The sequence below is a fragment of the Parasteatoda tepidariorum genome, chromosome 1 (genome assembly GCF_982258835.1).
Source record: "Parasteatoda tepidariorum strain Cologne lab strain chromosome 1, Ptep-v5.0, whole genome shotgun sequence".
NCBI classification, from domain to species: Eukaryota; Metazoa; Arthropoda; class Arachnida; order Araneae; family Theridiidae; genus Parasteatoda; species Parasteatoda tepidariorum.
Genome location: NC_141755.1, coordinates 130,508,401 through 130,520,228, shown reverse-complemented (window position 1 = coordinate 130,520,228; position 11,828 = coordinate 130,508,401). Strand labels below are relative to the sequence as shown.

Below are 11,828 nucleotides of genomic sequence, written 5' to 3'. Positions count from 1 at the left end.
TTAGAGTTTCCTGCTGTCAAGCAAACCGTGGAAGGTTTTCACGGTTCTCCTTTCCATGTAACGCAAATGTGGATTAATTGCATCAAAAAGTCCTCCACGAAGGCAAATTTTCTCAAAATACTTGATCCAGGAGTCTCCTGGTCTTCTGGGTTGGGTTCAAAATTAAAAGGCTACGGTGTTGAACATTAGTAGCCGTAGACGCTAAATTAGGTTGGCTGCTTAATGACGGTTATAAAATCATTCGGACTCGCCATAGACCTGAAAAAGCACCCTGGGCCCCAGCCAAAGCCTTCCTTAAAAGTGGGGCCGTTTGACTCCCTGCCCTTTAGAACAACAACAACAAAAATGAAGCATTTTAAATACTCAGTATAATTTCAAAACGTATTTTGTCGTAATTCATTTTATTTTTGACATTATGAATATAATATTTAAAATATTATTATTTAAAAAATAAAATACTTATTTAGAATTTTATTTAATAACTAAGTTGGAGGCTACGTTGTGCGTGCCATTTGAATAAATATAGGGAATTTCACCTTTAGCCTAATGCACGTGCATGAAATTCTGAGTTAACAATCGTTTGAGTCTACAAACCGGGACCTCACATACAAAAGTTTGAAACCAAATTGAGTAAATATCCGTAGAAATCAAAACAATAAACTAATATTTCGTAGTTCTTCCTCCTTTTCTTACGATTCAAAACTTTCCTCACTTGTTCCTTTTTGCTCAATGCCAAGGTTGTTAACGCCTTTTCAAAAAAAATAATGAAACTGGGGAGTTGTCACTGTGAATCTTGAAATTATGGCCCCCCTAGATTAATACATTATCTGATCAGAACAAATTCCAAAACTGTTTAATTCGAACTTGCAATGTTTTATTAATATTATTGAATTTTCTCGCACAAAGTGTGCACTTACTTTGAAGATAAAATGCATCGAATATGTTGGGGGCTCCACAGATTTCCTGGACCTGTTGTCATGAATTATGACACCTGTACAGATAAAAATTATATTTTAGTTGGAAACAGTTTTCGTTTAAGACTTCAGACAATGTCGGTTTAAACTCATAACAATGTATGTCTTACAGTGAATGACAGAGATTGGTGGACTTAAACTGGTGAATGTTGACAATTACCTAGTCTATCTTGTTAAATGATACTACCCGGCCTACATTTCTCCGCTTTATATCCTACATCAATGTTTTATTTTAAGTTTCAATGTTTACCCGATATACCCTATATTGAAGTTTTCTTAAGGTTCAGTGTTACTGTTCGATATGGATTTTACCGGTACTCCGAACACTGATGTTTCTCCTAATCTATCTTCAGAAGAGATCTTAAAATATCGTATAAATATGATAATATCAAAGAATAAATATAAAATAGGATGTAATTAATATTTCGGCCATTCACCAATGTGACTAAGTGATTGTTGGCATTCACCGGTGAAAGTTGACATTCTCATCATTTCAGTGGTAAAAATTTGATTTCGACGATTTTTCATTCATGGTAACAACTACATTTCGAAAATAGTCTGTAAAAAAAAGCAGTTGCAGTTAACTACATTTCATTTTTATTTTATAACCGTCGTTGAACAGCCAACCTGATTTTTGGGTTTACGACTACTAACGTTCAACTGCGTAACCTTGCAATTTTTTAATCCAATCCAGAAGACAAGGGAGCTCCTGTATCAAGTATTGGGCGAAATTTGCCCTCGTGGAGGATGTTTTGATGGAACTAACCCGCATTTGCATTACATGGAGAGGAAGATCACGAGAACCTTCCACGGTTAGCCTTTCGGCAGGGGATCCGTCTACCACTAAAGTAGGTTGATATTCACCATTGAAAGATGACATTTTCTTCATTTCGGTGACTAACAGTACTATAGGCATTTCAAAATTTCTTGCTGATTCAGAATATCATTGGTTTTATTGAGCAATTAATTTTTAAAAAAAATATCTTTCACTCATCAGTTTCTAAATGTTAAAATGCGTCACTCAGTGGAAAATTTATGACATACATTTCTGTTTCATTTGTTGCCTAACAATATAGCCAAACATTTTGTTTACCTGTAAAGTTGGCATATTGATTGAGTAAAAATGCGTTAAGAAATGCTATGGTTTACAATAGTTTAGGTACTTCAAACAGTTTTAAATGTCACTTAAAGTTGGGAAAAAATAAAAAATAATTTTAAAATCAAAATAAACTAGTTATTGGTACTAATAAAATTCAGGACTAAAAAATTTCATATTTTAATTTTCTTACAATAAATTCTAAAATAAACAATGTTGACTAATAAGTAAGTACTTTAAATTTAAATATAAAATATTTAGCTCCCTAAGGAATGTTTAATATTTCTTATAAAATCTGAAATCGAGTTATGAAGCGGAAGTAGTAAGGCTGTATTAACTAACTGTGAGAGGTTTCCCACTTTATGCAACGCAAATACGGGCTAGTTCCATCAAAAAGTCCTCCACGAAATCAAGTTTTTCCCAATACATTATCTGGGACTTCCCTTGTCTTCTGGATTGGGTTCAAAATTACAAGGCTAAGGAGTTGAACATTAGTAGTCGTAAGCCCAAAAATTGGGACAGTTATTAAAAAAAAAGAAAGTGTAGTATTAAATTATTGTTTAATACTGTAATTTTATACTTTAATTTGTTTATATTTGTTATTTTTTTACTGTTAATTTAATACTGTTTGTTTGTCTTGAGATTTTTGGTATGTTTAATTTTGTCTGATTAATAATGTTATTTTGTTTACATTTGTTATTTTTTTACTGTTAATTTGTCTGTCTTGAGATTTTCTAAAATTTATTTTAATTTTGTCTGCAAAATTCGCAGTGGATGCAGCTTAAAATTTCTTTTAACCTTAATCATGCAATAATGTAAATATTTTTCATAACCTAAAAGTGGACAAAAGTATAGTATTAAATTACTTTAAGAAAATGCTGCTCACAGTTAATTAGCTTAGGTTCACGTATTGATGTAATTTTGTCAGAAAAATGCATTGACCTTCTAGAATATTGGCTGTAAAATGTCTCCCTTTTATAATTTAATGTAGTTTTGGAAGAAAAATTTTATATTAGTTAGAATGATTATTGATAATTATTTAGGTTTTATTTATAACTGATTAACAAAAAATTGGAGTGGAAGGTTTTGTTTCTGATTTTCATTCAATTATACTTTCAATGTAAGTATTTTAAGTTTGAAAAGAAATCATGTCAATCATCTTCAGGTTGGCAAATTTATTGTTTATAAGTTTTTATTTAATTTGTTTTATTGAATTAAAAGATATAAAATATTTTAATAGTTATACCATGCAGAGTAATATAAGAAAAATACATTAAAGTTCTATTTCAGTTTGTTTTGTAAGTTCGTTTTTGCATTTTATTAAAAGTTCTGAATTCTTATTTTCTGCAGTAAACTATATTTTTCTTTCTTACTTTTTAAATTTGTGGAACACTAATTGAATGATATTGTTACAAATTTTTTTAAAATTTTCTAGTCATAAATTTTTAAAGTTTTATTGCAATGTTTTAGTCTAAATTATGCAATACATATGACATATTAAAACTTGAATTAAAATTGCTTTTTGGATTATGTTTTAAAACTCCTTTACTAAAATTTTATTAGCTACGCGTTATAAAATTTTTTCACCCTACAAAGCGGTAGGATGTGTAATTATTGAATAATAAAAAATTCAAGTGCGTTACTCTTTGAAATCGATTTATTGTCCTGAGAACTTCTTTTTAAAGATTATTCCACTTTAGTTAAAAAAAAATTCAGAAAACTCAAAAATTATAATTTGAGGTAATATTAGTTCACTATAATATTCCTTGTATTTTGTTTTTCTTGTAACAATGCTTAACTTTCCCTTTTTTTTAATAAACTCATCTGTTACTTGAACTCTTAAAATAGTTTTAGCATTTATTATTATTATTATTATTATTATTATTAGCAAGTGAAAAGTTATATTATTGTTAAATGGAGTTTGACTAAAACATTTTAATGTGTTAACTGTTCCAAATAAAAAACAACTAATTTCATTTTTTTTCTAATCCTGGATCAACTATTTTAAGTAACATATAATCTCTTAACTTTCTAAGTGTAATTTATTTTGAGTTAATTTGGAAACTTTTCATTTTTTTGGAAGTTTTTTTGTAGTAGTTTTTAGTTTAAAAAAAAAGTAATTCTGATTTATTTTAATTATTGTTAAATGTGATACATTTTTTTAAGGACAGCTTTATGAATTTCTTACCATTTTGAAACTTATTAATTTTCAGGGAATAATTCAAAACTGCCAACTGCATGGAATGATACTCATGAAAAGCTTCTTACCTTTGAGTCATAAAATAATTGTGAATTCAGAAGATAATTTAAAGCAAGGTGACGTAATGAAAGGTAATTTTTATTTTAGCAAAATTTTTTAACTTGAATATTTTTTTTTTTTTTTAAATTTTGGAAGATTGATTATTTTTCTTGACTGATATTCTTATTTATTTACTGTTTTAATACTTATAAGTAATAAACTTTTTTTTAAAAAAATAAATGTGTAATATCTTATTTTCATAGTTCGTATCTGTATCAAGTTATAAATAACAATAATTACTTCCTTAACATTAACATTTGTTTTAGACTAATTTAAGTTGAGAAGTAAGTTAGTAATGGCAGTATAAATCAAATTCTAAGCAATTTAAGCAATAGTTCAAGATCAAGTGCTAATTTAGGAAGTTTTTACCTTATTGAAATTGATAATTTGCTAAGAATGAATTGCAAAACGTAAAATTATCAAGGTACTCAGTTTATTAACATGTTAAGTTATCATAGTTTGGTAAATGAAAGAAATAAAAATTCATATTTAAATTTATTGTTTCCTTTTTTTTTTGGTTTGGGCTGGAAAAAAATTTTTCCTAATCTGGCTGCAGGAAGACCATTAGTAAAATCTAGATCTGAGCTGATGGTATTTTTTGTTTTATGTATATTTTTATATTAGATTCTTTATTAAATAAATATTTATGTAATATTTAAAAAAAGAAACATTAATTAATGCGTGATTTTTTATGCAAAACTACTTATTAATTACAGTGTATCAAGTTCAAAACGGGCATATGCAAAAAGTAAAATTAACGTTAAAGAACCAAACATTCGACTGCTTTCTATTGGGATCAGATTTAAGAGATGTCCATTTTATTAAAACTTTAAATTCTTATTATCTGCCGTAAACTGTATTTTTCAGTCTTATCTTTTAGATTTGTAAAAAACGCACTTTTATTGATAGATATTTTTACTAAATTATCTGTTGACAAATTTGTAAGGTGTTATTGCACTGCTTCAGTCTATATCATGCAATAAATATGACAGATTAAAACTTGAATCAAAATCGTTTTTTGATTTATGAATTTTAAATTCCTTTACAAAACTTTTATTAGAAAGACCTTGTAAAAAAGTTTTACCCAACAAAACTGTAGGATGTGTAATTATTGAATAATAAAAAATTGAAGTACGTAAACTATTTGAAAATGAGTTATTGTTCTTTGAGCTTCTTTTTAAAGATTATTCCACTTTAGTTGAAAACAAATTCAGAAAGCTCTAAAATTATAATGCAAGTAATATTAGTTCACTATAATATTCCTTGCATTTTGTTTTTCTAATAACTTAAATATCCTTTTTTAATAAACTCATGAACTCTTAAAACAGTTTTGGCATTTATAATTTTTTTTAGCAAAGAGAAAAGTTAATTTATAGTTAAAAAAATTAACTGGAAAATTTTAATGTCTTAACTGATGAAAATAAAATACGACTAATTCCATGTAAAAATTAATCATTTTTCATGTAAAAATTAAAGAAGACAGAAATCAGTGCATATGAAACAATTTTAAGTATCGAAGAACGTGCATACTGTATCACAGAGTTATTTAAGAGCATTTCTTGTTTATTTATTTAGTTTTTTTCTTGCACCAAAAAGTTAAATTTAGCTTAATTTTTCTTTTATAGAACTGGAAGAATGAAGTTGATGTTATTGAAAACATAGTGGTCCATATTTCTAAAGAGGTAATAAATTATTCTGTAACAAAACATAATTAGTTTAAAATTTTACAACATGTCTTAGTTAATTTATCAATTTTATATGAAGTAGCATTAAAAAATTAATAGAAGATCTATGAACTTATTACTTTCTTTATTATAATGTTACCACGTTTAAAACCTTTTGATTTGTTGAATTTGATATTTTTACAATTTTACAAATTATTCCTTACCTGGACGTTTTCTGAATATCATTTCTATGCCGCTTTTCCTAAAAGTGCAATGCCATCATTTCTTAGATATTCATAAAACAATGTTGAGTTATTTCAAAATTTTTCATTGTACTGGGGGATTGTTGAAACAAATTGAGGCTATATTCTTCTTAATTCAAAATTATTTTCTGCCCAATTTATGATTTTGTTTTCCCTTCAAGAGTACATATAAATTTTTTGGAAATAATTATTTAAATATTTTTTTTTAAAAAAGATGGAGAATTACCACCGTAAATAATGTCTGAAAAATATTTTAAACTGATAAGTAAATTTTTTTGTAGTTAACTGCTTTCTTTTAGAAATGCTTCATGGTGTGCTTTGTTAGATTGGTAATTCTTTAAATTTATTTCTGTCTGAAAGGAAAACTTTCAAGAATGAAGAAAAATTTGAAGATTATTACTTAAGACTGAAGTGACTAAGAATTATCAATCTAAATAATCGCTTTATTAATTAAGTTTGGGTGCTCTAGTTAATAAAGTTTTATATTGTAAAGTTACATACACACACATGCATATATATATATATATATATATATATATATATATATATATATATATATATATATATATATATATATATATATATATATATATATATATATATATATATATATATATATATATATATAGCACAATAAATAAAAATAAAAAGGAGAAAAACAAAGAAAATCAGTAAGTTTTATTTACTGCTCCTAATCTGCAAGTACATAAAACTCATAAAATAAGTTCAAAATGTAGACAAAACATGGAAAAATTTACAGAATAAAGAAAAAAATATTTAAAATAAATTAATAAAAGTCTGGGAGAAAAAAAGATATAATCTCTTCATCAGCTCAGACGATTATATCCGCGAAAAGGAGTGCTTTCTAATATTGTATCAATATAGTCTATGCAAATACATCAATACAATAGTGTGAGGAGCACTAAAGAAATAGTGGATATAGTCATGTGACTATATCCGTCATTCTATACTTTATTTTTTTACCCCCGGACTTTTATTAATTTTTTTTTCTATCTTTTTCTTTAAAGTAATTTTCTTTTTTCAATATTCTGTAATCTTTTCCATGTTTTCTCTACATTTTGAACGTTGAGCAAAAATTACTAAATGTAAACTAATTTTTAAGAATAGCTCTTAATATATATATATGTATATATACACACATATATTAAACAGCTATTTTCCAAAATTGGTTTATATTTTGTCATTTTCGCTTTACAATTATTCTTAGAAAAATAATTCGAAACGCAGACAAGGTCTTAAAAAATGTTGCATGATATTTTATACGAGGGAAATCATCATTGCAAGTAGCTTCTTTTATAACTGCACCATACCAGTTGAGTTCTATAAAGTTTTCTTTGTATAGTTCAAAATTTATTACATATAATATAAAATCCTCCTGTTTTTAAAATTGTGTTCTATTTTTTATATAACCTTGGATCAACTATTTTAAGTAAAATATGATCTTTTAACTTTATAAATTTAATTTATTTTGAGTTAATTTGGAAACATTTCATCATATTTTTTCTTTTTTTCTGAAATAATGTTTGTAGTAGTTTTTAATTTAAAAAAGTATTCTAGCTTTATTTTACTTATTATTAAATGTATTATTCGTTCTTAAGCATAACATCATATGATATTAAAACTCATTTATTTTCAGGGAATAATTCAAAAGTGCAAACTGCATGGAATGATACTCATGAAAAGCTTCTTACCAGTAAGTCATAAAATAATTGTGAATTCAGCCGTAATGAAAGGTAATTTTTATTTTCGCAAAGTGTTTTTAACTTGTTGTTTCTTTATTTTTAAAAATTTAGAAGATTGATTATTTTTATTGACTGATATTCTTATTTGTTTAACGTTTTATTATTTCTAAGTAAAAAACCTAAAAGAGAAGCCGTGTGTAGCATCTTATTTTCATAGTTTGTATCTGTATTAAGTAATAAATAACAATAATTAATTCCTTAACTGTTCTATATTTGCTTCAGGTTAATTTAAGTGTTTTTTTATGAATGAATAATTATTTTCCCCATGGTGTGTAGTTTTCTTAAGAAGTACTTATTTTCAATTTTCGGTTTTTAAATTTTTAAAAGTCTTTAAAGATGATTTTTTATTGGGTGTTTTAAAAAAGTGCTTAATTTTCCTTCTGAAAATGAAATTTTTTTTCTTTGCCTTGTTGATTTTCATCACTTGATATGCAAAAGAGTGGTTTTCACGTTCTTTGCAACGTTTTCACTATTCGTTCAAACGCAATGCATTTTGGCGTACCGTTAGTAGTAGTATATGGGGGGGGGGCTCCAGGACACTTTGCCTTTTCCTCATATACTACTATTAATTTCCTATTTTATATTAAAGAAATTTAAAAAAGTACTATATTTTGCATTTTTATATGAAATATTAAACAAAATCAGCATATTTAAAAATTCTTATTTTTTATATTAATAATTTTTATTTTATTAATAATCCTGTATTTTATCTGACTTTAGTAATCAAAATTCTTATTTTTATAGTAATAATCCCTTATTACTAAAATTATCACGATTATTTAAAATATCGTTTTTTATTTTACATGTAATTCATAATCGTAATATTTATTTTTACCTTTAAAATCAAAAATATATTTTCCACTATTAATTTTTCTTATAGCTTCATCAGATAATTCACCATGACATTTTGAGAGATAAAAATCTTTCTCATCATTGTCTACTTCTAATCTAGCTACAATAGAGTCACCGTATTTTGTATTTATTTTTCTCAGCGATATTAAATTATATTTACCTATCTCGAGTTCATTTAATTTGTATGTTTCAGGAAATCGTTTGAGGTCATTAAATTCTTCCATTTATTTAAGAACATTTTTTGCAATATAATTTCTGTAATACATACACTTGTATAACGAACATCCAGGTCCTAAAATTTTAGTACATTTAGGTACATCAATGTCAATAGATGGTATATTCAATTCATCTAATATCTCTTTTTCTAAAATACCTCCTTTATAAGCAAATGTACCACCATATAGTTGATATAGGTTATTTATATAATTTTTTACGTCTTGATGATTTATCCATAAACTATTCTTATTTCTATTAAATCTTAATCCGTGTACTTCTGAAGAGCATTTACGTACAATCTTCAATTCTTGATGATTCAATTCACAATTAGGTGTGAATACGCCAATATATTCACCGATTGGTAAATTTAAATGAACCCATCCTATCTCTCTTACAATCTTACGATTGGGAAAAATAAATCCCTGAATGTTTAGGATGACTGTAATCTTATCCATTTATTAAGAAACATTTTTAAAAGCCAAAAGGCACAGTATCATAATTATCTAAAAGTCTACGTTTATCGTATCCAAAGGTATAACGTTTATTTGTTTTAATACTTGAAATATATCTTTTTCGATTTTAAACTGATTGATTTCTACATCTAAACAATCTGTTTCACCTGTTATTATTTTAGTTCTATTATCAAAGTCTAATATGGTTTCACTCTGATAAGACATTTTAAATCCTTTTACTTTTTCATGTACAGATTTATCATTTAATTTATACCCATAATCTTTAGAGGCTCTAGCTATCCAATATGCAATATATTTATCATTTCCCAATTCATAAGTCCATTCTCCTAACATGCATCCCGTTTCAATTTTATTGGTTCCGTCGTCTATATATACTGCACTATCTGTATCATAATAAAGTACTTTATCTCCTAATTTATCTAACATTTCATATAATCTAATTCTGGCAGAACTAGTTGTAAAAGCAGCTATATATACATTAGTATTGAAGTTATTTTTTTCAAATTTATCTTTCATTTTATTACTCATTTCCACACAATCGTTGTTTAAAAAATTCATATTCAAATCTTTAATAGTATCATTTAGAATAATTCTATAAAAATCTTCAATTTCCTTCACGTATTCAGTTTGCTTCATATTATTTCTTTGGCCAAACTTACCCCATAAAGAATTTAAACATATTTTAGCTATGAATCTCAAACCTGGATTTTCTTCAATTTTATCTAATTTAATATTTAATTTTTCCTTAACTACTTTTCCATACTCTTCTTCATTTTTGAAATTATTTTTCCACTTATCACAAGTTTCTAATTTTATTTTTAGAAACATCTTGACATATTTTCTAAATAGTTTATTCGATTTATTTTCGAAGTGCCACACTTCATAAATATTCAATATTTTATATCCTTTTTTAACAGCTAATCTGATCTCATCGGTAGTTCCAATAATGCGTCGATCGCAATCATCGTGTTTACATTCCGAATTTCTTATCTCATGACACATTTCGCATTTCTTCTTTTCTAAAGTTGTTTTGAAATGATTGCATTTTATTGTTCAGAGCAAGTTCTGCATAATGAAAATATTAATTTTTCTGCTTTATAAGGTAATACTGGATGATATAGTTTTCTGGGTGGAAGTACTTTACATTTGATTAATCCATACCATTTTTCATCATATTTTTTAGAATTAAATACTTTGATAGGATGACCTTTTGGATAGTTATCAAAATAATTTACAGTAGGATATAAAGAACATACGTCAATATATCTGCCTTTTTCATTACTTTTCATTTCATATTTTAATTTGGTAGGTTCACATCTTCCACCATAAAAAACATCTCGAGGATTTAAAGGTTCTATAAAATCTCTCTTCCATTCCTTTTTCATGTATTGTTTCATATCCTTATTATTATCAAAATCACACTCCCAGATATTTACCAATTCATAACCTGCTTCAATTATATTTTTATTGATCTTCTTAGTTCGTTTATATAAATCTTCCATAAGCATTTGATTAACAGTGTTTATTTGTGTTCTAGTGAAACATTTGTTACATCCATGCCAGAAACATCCATTAAATTGAAATACTGTATTTTTATAAAATCCATCTACCTTGTAATATTTTTCACCTAATTGCAATTTTTTCTCTCCTCCATTCAAAGCATGACGTATATTAATATTTTCCTTTTTTGATATGTAATCTAACCAAGCTATTGATTTTTTACTGTACTGATCTTTTTGAATGACATTTTCATCAATAGCTATTGTGTTTTCTTTCAAGAATTTATCTCTGTAAATGGCCATACATAGACCAGCTAAAGTTACATATTTAAACGGATCTACATTCGCAATTTCTAAGAATAATCTTCTTAATTCTAAACAACCTTTTCTTAAAATATCTACATCAGATCTGCAGTATTTTATAAATTCCTTTTGGAAATCAAAGGTTTCATGTTTAATGGAATCATACCATTTATCAAATTTTTTCCTGTCTTCATCAACCATATAATTATATCCATAGTAATATTTATCTGGATATTTACCAATATAATTTTGATTCTTTTGTTTGTTGAATAAATGAGGAAAATAATAACCCTTGGCCAGTTCATTTAAATTGAATGTTTTTGGAAATTTCTTGAGTGCACACATTGTAAAATTAATAGAATCAATAAACCTTATATTATACTTATCAGCTTTCATATATGCTAACTTATTTCCTTGATAAATTGT

At 26.2% G+C, this 11,828-nt stretch overlaps 1 protein-coding gene across 1 annotated transcript in view; it reads left to right on the top strand.

Annotated features, from left to right (window-relative positions):
- The first annotated feature begins 7,547 nt into the window (after positions 1-7,547).
- Positions 7,548-11,828, top strand: part of LOC107439990 (AP-4 complex subunit mu-1) — a 68,174-nt gene continuing 63,893 nt past the window's right edge. The window contains exons 1-2 of the mRNA XM_087157504.1: positions 7,548-7,629; positions 7,954-8,010. The gene's annotated coding sequence lies outside the window, so the exon portion shown is untranslated. The remainder of the gene's footprint in view (positions 7,630-7,953; positions 8,011-11,828) is intronic.